The sequence below is a fragment of the Leucoraja erinacea genome, chromosome 28, assembly GCF_028641065.1.
Source record: "Leucoraja erinacea ecotype New England chromosome 28, Leri_hhj_1, whole genome shotgun sequence".
Taxonomy (NCBI): Eukaryota; Metazoa; Chordata; class Chondrichthyes; order Rajiformes; family Rajidae; genus Leucoraja; species Leucoraja erinaceus.
The window spans coordinates 25,760,946-25,772,037 of record NC_073404.1 but is presented as its reverse complement, the minus strand read 5'-3'; the positions used below and the strand labels follow the sequence as shown (position 1 = coordinate 25,772,037).

General features: G+C 46.7%; 1 long non-coding RNA gene across 1 annotated transcript; it reads right to left on the bottom strand.

Moving 5' to 3' along the window:
* Nucleotides 1-1,698: 1,698 nt before the first annotated feature.
* Nucleotides 1,699-9,178, bottom strand: LOC129710810 (uncharacterized). Its single transcript, XR_008725734.1, has 2 exons — nt 6,981-9,178; nt 1,699-1,933 (listed from the first exon to the last, which is right to left on the bottom strand). It is a non-coding gene; the product is annotated as an uncharacterized LOC129710810 (long non-coding RNA).
* Nucleotides 9,179-11,092: the final 1,914 nt, after the last annotated feature.

Below are 11,092 nucleotides of genomic sequence, written 5' to 3'. Positions count from 1 at the left end.
CACATTGAATGGTGGTGCTGGCTCGAAGGGCCGAATGGCCTACTCCTGCACCTATTGTCTATTGAACCCTTGGAGTAGAGTCACCCTTCATTCTTCTAAAGTTGAAAGAAACATGAAATGTTTATCACAATATATAGTGGCACAATTTACGAGCTAATCTTTTACCTTCATCGATTTATATTCTGGAACTGAAGTACCATGTAGCAGCTGGTGAAATTAGTGAGGAAGTGGTTGTCAAAGCCACTTTGTGTCCAAGTGATTTCTCTCACAGTCATCCTCTCGCTAGTGATAAAGAATTGTTGCCTCATTTTTTTTTCTGATTACATCGAGAAAAAATATAGGGAGTAGTCTGACATTTAGTGTTTTAGAGTACATGATGTTGAAACACAAGTCATCAATATCAAAGCTTACTGACTTCCTGGTATTTTCATTAGGAGCAAAACCCACGCAGACTTCAAAACATGTTCCAATTAAATTGGGAGGAAGGAGTGTAAGGACGTCAAACCTTCCCAGCTATTATCTCTCTAGAATTTAGGAGATTGATATAGAAACTTACAAAATTCTTAAGGGGTTGAACAGGCTAGATGCAGGAAGATTGTTCCCGATGTTGGGGAAGTCCAGGACAAGGGGTCACAGCTTAAGGATAAGGGGGAAATCCTTTAAAACTGAGATGAGAAGAACTTTTTTCACACAGAGAGTGGTGAATCTCTGGAACTCTCTGCCGCAGAGGGTAGTCGAGGCCACAGTTCATTGGCTATATTTAAGAGGGAGTTAGATGTGGCCCTTGTGGCTAAGGCGATCAGAGGGTATGGAGAGAAGGCAGGTACGGGATACTGAGTTGGATGATCAGCCATGATCATATTGAATGGCGGTGTAGGCTCGAAGGGCCGAATGGCCTACTCCTGCACCTAATTTCTATGTTTCTATGTTTCTATCAGGCAGCTTAACCACGCTACCGCAACTGGGGTCGGGGTCGAGACCCTTCTTCAGACTGACAGTCAGCAGAGAGGGAAACTAGAGATATGGAAGGGTACAAAGAGCATGTAAGGCATGACAGATCAAAGCAGATGGTGATCAAGGGAATTAGAAACATAGAAACATAGAAATTAGGTGCACATTGTAGAATTACAAATGGTCCATTGTGTTGAGGGGAACTGCAGATGCTGGTTTAAACCAAAGACAAACACAAGAGACTGGAGCAATCCAGCGGGCCCGGCAGCATCTCTGGAGAGAAGGAACAGGCGACACATCAGGTCTGAAAAAGGGTCTCGACCCGAAACGTACTGATGTTGATTCTACTATTGCAACTGGAATAGAGTGGGTGGAGAAGCAGTCAGTCTCACTCACACAGGGCCCACAGGGACCAGTGGAAGTCAGGAGAACCATCTAGGCTACACCAGTACATCAATGACCCCATGGACGTCCCTGGCCAGAACCTGCCCTGAAAGCAGTGGACAACCCTCAACCGCTTGAGGACAGGCATCGGACGCTATGGAGTAGCGATGAAGAGGTGGGGCCTCGTGGACAGTGAGCGCCTCCTGCGAGTGTGGGGACCCAACACAGACAATGGAGAACATAGTCACCAGTTGCCCCAAACACCAGCCACCGAATGGTGAACGAGGTCTGGAGGATGACACGTTGGCCTGGCTCGCCTCAACGGAGCTGCAGGTCTAAAAGACATGATGTTTATTCGTAATGTTGTAATGTTTTATGTTTTATTCTCAATGGTTCTGCACCTACATTTTACAGTCTTACGGACAGATAACGCGAGATTGAAGAACAATCGTCAGGCATCGGAGGTAGATCTGTGAAATACGGGACAGGGTCAGGGACCAAGTGGAGGCTTCCAATGTTGCAGTGATTTGGAAAAAAAAGATTCTCATTGGAAGCCGGTGTGCTGTGCTTCACGTACTATTGGCGTCTTGTACATGCCCTGCACAAAACATACAAAACATTCATTATATGTGTTCACAATGAGCCATTTACCAAATAAATAGAAGCATTCAGAAAAGGAAGTTCACAGATTCATTCTTTGGTTTGAATTAGTTAAACGTGAGTATCCTTACATTCTGCACACTCAGCAACTGCGTTTGAAAATCTCCAAGAAACATTGGATCGCCATGCAATGCGGAAACCCCATGGGGAATTCTTAGGGGCAGTGCATTCTACACTGATTCCACCGTAAGGTGCTGGGACCCCCCTGTCTAAGGCAGGTTGTAAAGAATGGTCCTCTGTGTGATGATTAAGTGCGTTGTAGTGAGGCCAGGCAGGTTGAGCAAAATGGTTTTTATTGACAAAACACAAACAGAAACTTGTAAAACCACGTTCCTAGTCTAGCTAACGGACACAGCTCTTGTCGATGGGGTGGAGCGCTAATCACTAACGCCCGCCAACCAACCCCCGCGGTCAATTGACAGTGCTGACCAATGACGAGGGTTCTGACTTCCCAGCCCCACCACTAGGTACCGCTACAGCATCGTAATTTTCTCATCTCTTATCTACATTTAAAAATGTTGAAGAAGGAACTGCAGGTGCTGGTTGACAGACAAAAACTGCTGGAGTAACTCAGCAAGGAGGGGCAGCACCTCTGGAGAGAAGGAACGGTGACGTTTTGGGCCGAGACCCTTCTTCACTACGTAGTGATAATTTAGTTTAGTTTTGAGATACAGCGCGGAAACAAGCCCTTCGGCCCACCGGGTCCGCGCCGACCAGCGATCTCCACACATTAACACTGTCCTACAGGCACTTGGGGACAATTTAGATTTAAGCCAAGCCTAACCTGCAAACCTGTGAGTCTTTGGAGTGCTGGAGGAAGCCGAAGATCTCGGAGAAAACCCATGCGGTCACGGGGAGAACGTACAAACTCCATGTGGACGAGGCCCGTAGTCAGGATCGTACCCGGGTCTCTGGCGCTGCAAAGCGCTGTAAAGGGCCTGACCCACTTGGCCCATTTTTTTCTGGCGACATATCAGGGTCGCCAAAAGATTTTGAACATTTCAAAACCCAGCGGCGACAAAAATAATGTTGCATTAAACATCATCACACCGGGTCACCCCGCGAATTTTTCGCTGACCTGATATGTCAGTCAATGATGCCGGCAGTCACCGAAAGAATCGGCAAGTAGGACAAGGCAGCAACACTACCGCTGCGCCACCGTGTTAAGGTGAAAGGTTCAGTGGAAGTTGTGTATATTTTTTCCACGAAAAACTCCAATGTAACTGAGCGTTGGATTAACAATAATCGGCAGCTGCTGTCAATAGTTTCGCCTCCTGCCATATCACGTTAAATAAAGCAGAAATGCTCTGTTTACGCTTTGTCAAAGAGGAAGCTGGCCGGTGGGTGCACCTTGTGAGATCAAATGGTGACACATCTACACAACTTTGTTATTTTTCCTATGTCATTATTTAAGACAAATCAAACAATGTATGTTGGCGATGTCACCCGTGGAAACTGATACAGTGTCATCGGGAGGCCAAGAACGGGAAGGAACTGTTCTTACACACAAGAGATCCTTAACGCGCACCAGATGTTAATGATATCTAATGTCAGCGGGATCTCACAGTCTCGACTCAATTGTGAACTTTGCTTCAAGTTCAACACAGCAATGCAAGGTAACTTTACAGAGCACCTACGACACAGTGTGTAGATAAGAATGTGTAAGGTGTGAAAACAGGAGAAAGGGAATGGAGATCAAGGAACACTGCCCATGTCCATGTGACATGCAGATTTGTGTCTAATCGTGGCCATTTACTGTATTAATGCAAGGTAACGTTACAAAGCACCTGTGACACAGACATGTCTCACTGACAGGGATACGGCGTAGAAACAGGCCCTTCGGCCCATCGACTCCACGCCGACCAGCGACCCCCGCACATGAACACTACCCTGCACACACTGGGGACAATTTCACATTTGCACACCAAGCCAGTTAACCTACAAACCTGTACAACTTTGGAGTGTGGGAGGAAACCGAAGATCTCGGAGAAAACCCGCGCAGGTCACGGGGAGAAGGTACAAACTCCGTACAGGCAAGCACCCGTAGCCGGGATCGAACCCGGGTCTCTGGCGCTGAAAGGCAGTAGCTTTACCGCTGCGCCACCGTGCTGACCAATGTTAGGCCAGTGTTTGTGCTCAACAACTTTCTGATATCCATCTTCATCTATCTCCATCACTACCTGTAACTGCACAGTACTGTACATAGTCTGACTAATAACAGTGGGTGTAACATTTCCTCATGGACTGCCTGTTCATATTATTAACTCCTTTTCCAGATCCATCTCGTCTCCTGATAAGGTTCTGCTGTACTCCTAGAACTTCTGCAGTAGTACAGGGCCCTAGTGAGACCACACCTGGAGTTTCGTGTGCAGTTTTGGTCCCCTAATTTGAGGGAGGACATTCTTGCTATTGAGGGAGTGCAGCGTAGGTTTACAAGGTTAATTCCCGGGATGGCGTGACTGTCATTTGCTGAGAGAATGGAGCGGCTGGGCTTGTACACTCTGGAGTTTAGAAGGATGAGAGGGAATCTTATTGAAACATATAAGGGGGAGGGGATGGAGAGAGAGAGGGAAAGCGAGGGTTACTTGAAGTTAGAGAAGTCCATGTTCATACCGCTGGGGCGTAAGCTGCCCAAGCGAAATATGAGGTGCTGTTCCTCCAAGTTGCATTAGGCCTCACTCTGACAGTGGAGGAGGCCCAGGACAGAAAGGTCAGTGTGGGAATGGGAGGGGGAGTTGAAGAGTCGAGCAACCGGGAGACATCTCGCAGACATGGCTCCCGTGGATCAGAATCCATCAGCCCACAGCTAGACAGGACAGTGAGCAGGTGAAGACATAAAGAGACAACACATGCTATAGGAAAGATGTTGTCAAGCTGGAAAGGGTGCAGAGAAGATTTACGAGGATGTTGCCAGGACTCGAGGGCCTAAGCAATGGGCAGAGGTTGTTCAGACTAGGACTCTATTCCTTTGAGAGCAGGAGGATTCGGGGTGATTTTAATAGAAGTGTACAAAATCATAAGAGGAATAGATCAGGTAGACGTACAGAGTCTGTTGCACAGAGTCGGGGAATCGAGAACCAGAGGACATGGGTGTAAGCTGAGGAGGGGAGGAAAGTTTTAATAAGAAACTGAGAGGTAACTTTTTCATGCAAAGGTTGGTGGGTGTACGGAATGAGCTGCCAGAGGAGGTAGTTGAGGCAGGTACCATCCCAATGTTTAAGAAACATTTAGACAGGTATATGAATAAGAGAGGTTTAGAGGGATACGGGCCAAAGGCAGATACGTGGGACTAGTGTAGCTGGGACAAGTTAGTTGATGTGGGCAAGTTGGGCCAAAGGGCCTGTTTCCAGGCTGTAAGACTCTGTGTCTGTGACTGTGTGTCTCTGTGACTGTGTCTCTGTGACTGTGTCTCTGTGTCTCTGTGTCTCTGTGACTGTGTCTCTGTGTCTCTGTGACTGTGTCTCTGTGTCTCTGTGACTCTGTGACTGTGACTCTGTGTCTCTGTGTCTCTGTGACTGTGACTCTGTGTCTGTGTGACTCTGTGACTGTGACTCTGTGACTGTGTCTCTGTGACTGTGACTCTGTGACTGTGTTTCTCTGTGACTCTGTGACTCTGTGTCTGTGTCTCTGTGACTGTGACTCTGTGACTGTGACTCTATGCTGAAATGGTGCAAGTCCCACTTTCAGGCAGTCCATGACGTTGGGCAAAGCGGGAGCCGTGAGTTTTCCCAGACATGAAAGCCATTGTTGCTTTTATTGAACTTAAGTTCAAAATGTTTAAAAAAATAAGAACTTTAAATTAAAATAGACTAAAGCACAAGGGGCTGAAGCAGGTTGGATTTGGCGAGCAAACCTGAATTCAGCCCCGTCTTATAAATTCTAGGAGCAGAATTAGGCAATTCGGCCCATCATCTCATGGAAAGACAAAATCACACACACACACACACACACACACACACACACACACACACACACACACACACACACACACACACACACACACACACACACACACACACACACACACACACACACACACACACACACACACACACACACACACACACACACACATAGAGACACACACACAGATACACACACACACACACACACACACATACAGACACACACACACAGAGACACACACACACACACACATAGAGACACACACACACAGACACACACACACACAAACACACACACACACACAGAGACATACACACACACACACACACACACACACACACACACACACACACACACACACACACATACACACACACACACACACCCACACACACACACACACACACACACACACACATAGACACACACACACACACACACACACACACACACACACACACACACACACACACACACACACACACACACACACACACACATAGACACATATACACACACGCACGCACACACACACACACACACACATTCACACACACACACACCCACACACACACACACACACACACACACACACACACACACACACACACACACACACACACACACACACACACACACACACACACACACACACACACACACACACACACACCTACACACACACACACACCTATACACACACACACACACACACCTACACACACACACACACACACACACACACACACACACACACACACACACACACACACACACACACACACACACATACACACCTACACACACACATTCACACATATACACACACACACACACACACACACACACACACACACACATACACACCTACACACACACACACTCACACATACACACACACACACACACACACACCAACCCACACACACACACACACACACACACACACACACACACACACACACACACACACACACACACACACACACACACACACACACACACACACACACCCCTACACACACACACACCTCCACCGACGCCTCCTGGAACTGACTTAAACGTAGCCTGTGACTGACCTTCCTTCTGCACCATGTCCGTAGACTGCAAATATTCCATTGCAGCACCAGCATCCCAGCACTTGTTTTAACACAGACTAGAACGTTTATACACACCGGTAGCATCATTTGTCGTATTTAAATTGATCTCCTCTTAGATCCATCTTTCCCAAAACCTTACGATCTTTGCATCTTCCCGCTTTCACAAACTGTGCTGGGAAGTCATTCCAGAAACTCGGAGAGCCCTGGAGGTTTCCTCTTCAAAGAACCCCTCCACCAGCTGCTGCCTCCAGCAACAGAGGCCCAAACTCCCACAAACACAAAGGCAGAGAAACGTTTCAGCTGCCAAGACAAACACATGAATTGTTTGTTATTTACAGGCTATGATGAAAAAAGATCGAAGCTGGTTGTTTTCACATGAATGAAAATAATAGTGAGATGCACAGAGTCTCTTGCCCAGAGTAGGGGAATTGAGGACCAGAGGACATGGGTTCAAGGTGAAGGGGAAAAGATTTAATAGAAATCTGAAGGGTAACTTTTGCACACAAAGGGTGGTGGGTGTAAGGAGCAAGCTGCCGGAGGAGGTAGTTGAGGCTGAGACTCTCCCAACATTCAAGAAACAGTTAGACAGGTACATGGATAGGACAGGTTTGGAGGGATATGGACCAAGCGCGGGCAGGTGGGACCAGTGTAGCTGGGACATGTTGGCAGGTGTGTTGGGCTGAGGGGCCTGTTTCGACACTGTATCACTCCATGACTCTAAGACTCTATGACTCTAATATAAAAACAGGGGTGCAATGCTGAGGCTTTATAAGTCACTGGTCAGACAGCATTTGAAGTATTGTGAGCAGTTTCAATCGCTTCAATTTCAGCTGCAGTTCCTGTCATCCATGTCTGTAGAAGGATGTGCTGGCATTGGAGAGGGTCCAGAGGAGGTTTACGTAAATTATCCCAGGAATTAGTAGGTTAACATATGATGAGCATTTGTCGGCACTGGGCCTGTACTCGCTGGAGTTTAGAAGAATGAGGGGGAACCTCATTGAAACTTATCGTATAGTGAAAGGTCTGGATGTGGAGAGGATGTTTCCACTAGTGGGAGAGTCTAGGACCAGAGGCCATGGCCTCAGAATAAAAGGATGTACCTTTAGAAAGGAGATGAAGAGGGATTTCTTCAGTTAGAGGGTGGTGAATCTGTGGAATTCATTCCCACAGAAGGTTGTGAAGGCCAAGTCCATAGATATTTTTAAGGTGGAGATTGACAGATTCTTGATTAGCATGGGTGTCAGGGGTTATGGGGAGAAGGCAGGAGAATGGGAGTGAGAGGGAAAGATATGTCAGCCATGATTGAATGGTGGAGTAGACTTGATGGGGCGAATGGCCTAATTCAATTCATAGAAACATAGAAAATAGGTGCAGGAGTAGGCCATTCGGCCCTTCGAGCCTGCACCGCCATTCAATACGATCATGGCTGATCATCCAACTCAGTATCCTGTACCTTCCTTCTCTCTATACCCCCTGATACCTTTAGCCACAAGGGCCACATCTAACTCCCTCTTAAATATAGCCAATGAACTGGCCTCAACTACCTTCTGCGGCAGAGAATTCGAGAGATTCACCACTCTCTGTGTGCAAAATGTTTTTCTCATTTCGGTCCTAAAAGATTTCCCCCTTATCCTTAAACTGTGACCCCTTGCCCTGGACTTCCCCAACATCGGGAACAATCTTCCTGCATCTAGCCTGTCCAACCCCTTAAGAATGTTGTAAATTTCAATAAGATCCCCCTCAATCTTCTAAATTCTAGCGAGTCTATCCAGCCTTTCTTCATATGAAAGTCCTGACATCCCAGGAATCCTATAACCTATGAACTTATTCAAAAAAGTTCCATTAAAAAAAAGAAGATTTGTAAGTTAATCGGCTTTGGTAAAGATTGTAAATTGTCCCTGACGTGCAAGATAGTGCTCATGTACGGGGGTCGCTGGTCGGCGCAGACTGGGTGGGCCGAAGGGCCTGTTGCCGCGCTGTATCTTTAAACTAAACTAAAATAAACTAGACTATTTCTGTACAATTTCCTAATTGGAGATGAGCTTAGGTGTGGCAATACTTCACACTTGTGACGATAAATTGAACTCAGCCAGCAGGGGGAGACCATGAGCAATGATCCATCAGCAAACTAGACCAAAGATAGACACAAAAAGCTGGAGTAACTCAGCAGGACAGGCAACATCTCTGGAGAGAAGGGAGGGTGACGTTTCGGGTCAAGACCATTCTTCGGACCAAGCAGAGAAACTGCATCCATTGGGGTTTGTTTTCATGTGAAACTGCAAATATATATTTTTTCCCCCATGATCAATTCTGGATGAAATTGCACGGACCTCTTGATTAGTGCGGGTGTCAAAGGTTACGGGGAGAAGGCAGGAGAATGGGATTGAGAGGGAATAGTAGATCAGCCTTGATCGAACGGCAGAACAGACTTGATGGGCTGAATGGTCTAATTCTGCTCCTTTGTCTGATGGTCACTTTCAAACTGGCCCCATAGCAGGAGTGTCCACATCGCGGGGCTGGAAACTGGAAGTATCCTGAGCTAATTCTGCTACCACCATCATCTATTGCAACAAGTGACGGCTCCCGCTGATTGGCGCCGGAAGCTTGCGTCCTTTTCAGGACGGACGATGACAGCGATGTCAACATTTGAAACATGGAAGATGGATACGAAAGAAGAAGTATCAAACTTGCCTGGGAACTTCCCACACACAATTGACAATCTCTCAGCTCCATGCTTGCACCTAACGTCACCACATATACTGCACCTTTCTCCCGAAGTGGAGCTTTCTGGCCCAACCTGTGATCTCTGTTCAACACTCATAGAAATAAAACAAGAAAGACCCTATAGGAGACTGGGCAGCACAGTAGCGCAGTGGTAGAGCTGCTGCATCACACTGTCAGTCTCCCAGGTTCGATCCTGACCTTGGGTGCTGTCTATGTGGAGTTCTCCCAGTGACTGCATAGGTTTCCTCCGGGTGCTCCGGTTTCCTCCCACATCTCAAAGATGTGTGGGTTTGAAAGTTAAGTGCAGCATAGAGTGGGGATAGAGTCATCCAGCATGGAAACAGGCCCTTCAGCCCATCCTGCCCACACCGACCAACAGGTCCCATCTACACTAGTCCCACCTGCCTGCGTTTGGCCACATGGATAACTAGTGTGAACGGGTAATCAATGGTCGGTGAGGACTTGGTGGGCCGAACGCCTTGTTTCCATTCTGCATCTCTAATCTAAACTAAATGGGAGAACATATTAGAGTACTTAGCACAGCGAAGAGGGGTAACAAAATAGGCCGGTCAAGCAAAATTAAGGAATATCCCAAAGTGTTTTATAAATGTCAAGGGCAAGAGTTGGGTGTATCATGGACCACTTTTTTAATGCACTAATGGAAGGTGAGATTCAACTTCTAGACATCATTGCTGAGTTTACCGCGTCCAGCTACTTGTGAAAGTTCTAGCCAAGGGTGACTCATAGTTGAACCACAGTTATACACTGCACTGAGTTGTCAGATTACACACTAGGACCACAGTGGTAGCCTTGTACCAACTCAAACAAGGGGCTTTTGTGCTAATGTTTATATAAAGTAGGAAAATGAATGACATGGATACCACAATATGATTTAATTATTATCTACTCCAATTATCTGAAACAGGTTATTCAACAGCCAAGCCATGCTAGATATTAAAATCTCCTTCCATTTTAGTTGCAGTTCCCATCATTCAACACCAGCAATGGCAAAAACGTTATGAAAGCCATTCTGATCCACCGTTTTATTCTTTATTGCCTTTGACACAGAGAGTGGTAAATCTCTGGAACTTTCTGCCACAGAAGGTAGGTGAGGCCAGTTCATTGGCTATATTTAAGAGGGAGTTAGATGTGGCCCTTGTGGCTAAAGGGATCAGGGGGTATGGCGAGAAGGCAGGAACAGGATACTGAGTTGGATGATCAGCCATGATCATATTGAATGGCGGTGCCAGCTTGAAGGGCCGAATGGCCTACTCCTGCACCTATTTTCTATGTTTTCTATGTTTGGGAACATATTGTTAATGAACAAGGGCAGCACGGGTAGAATTGCTGCCTTACAGCACCGGAGA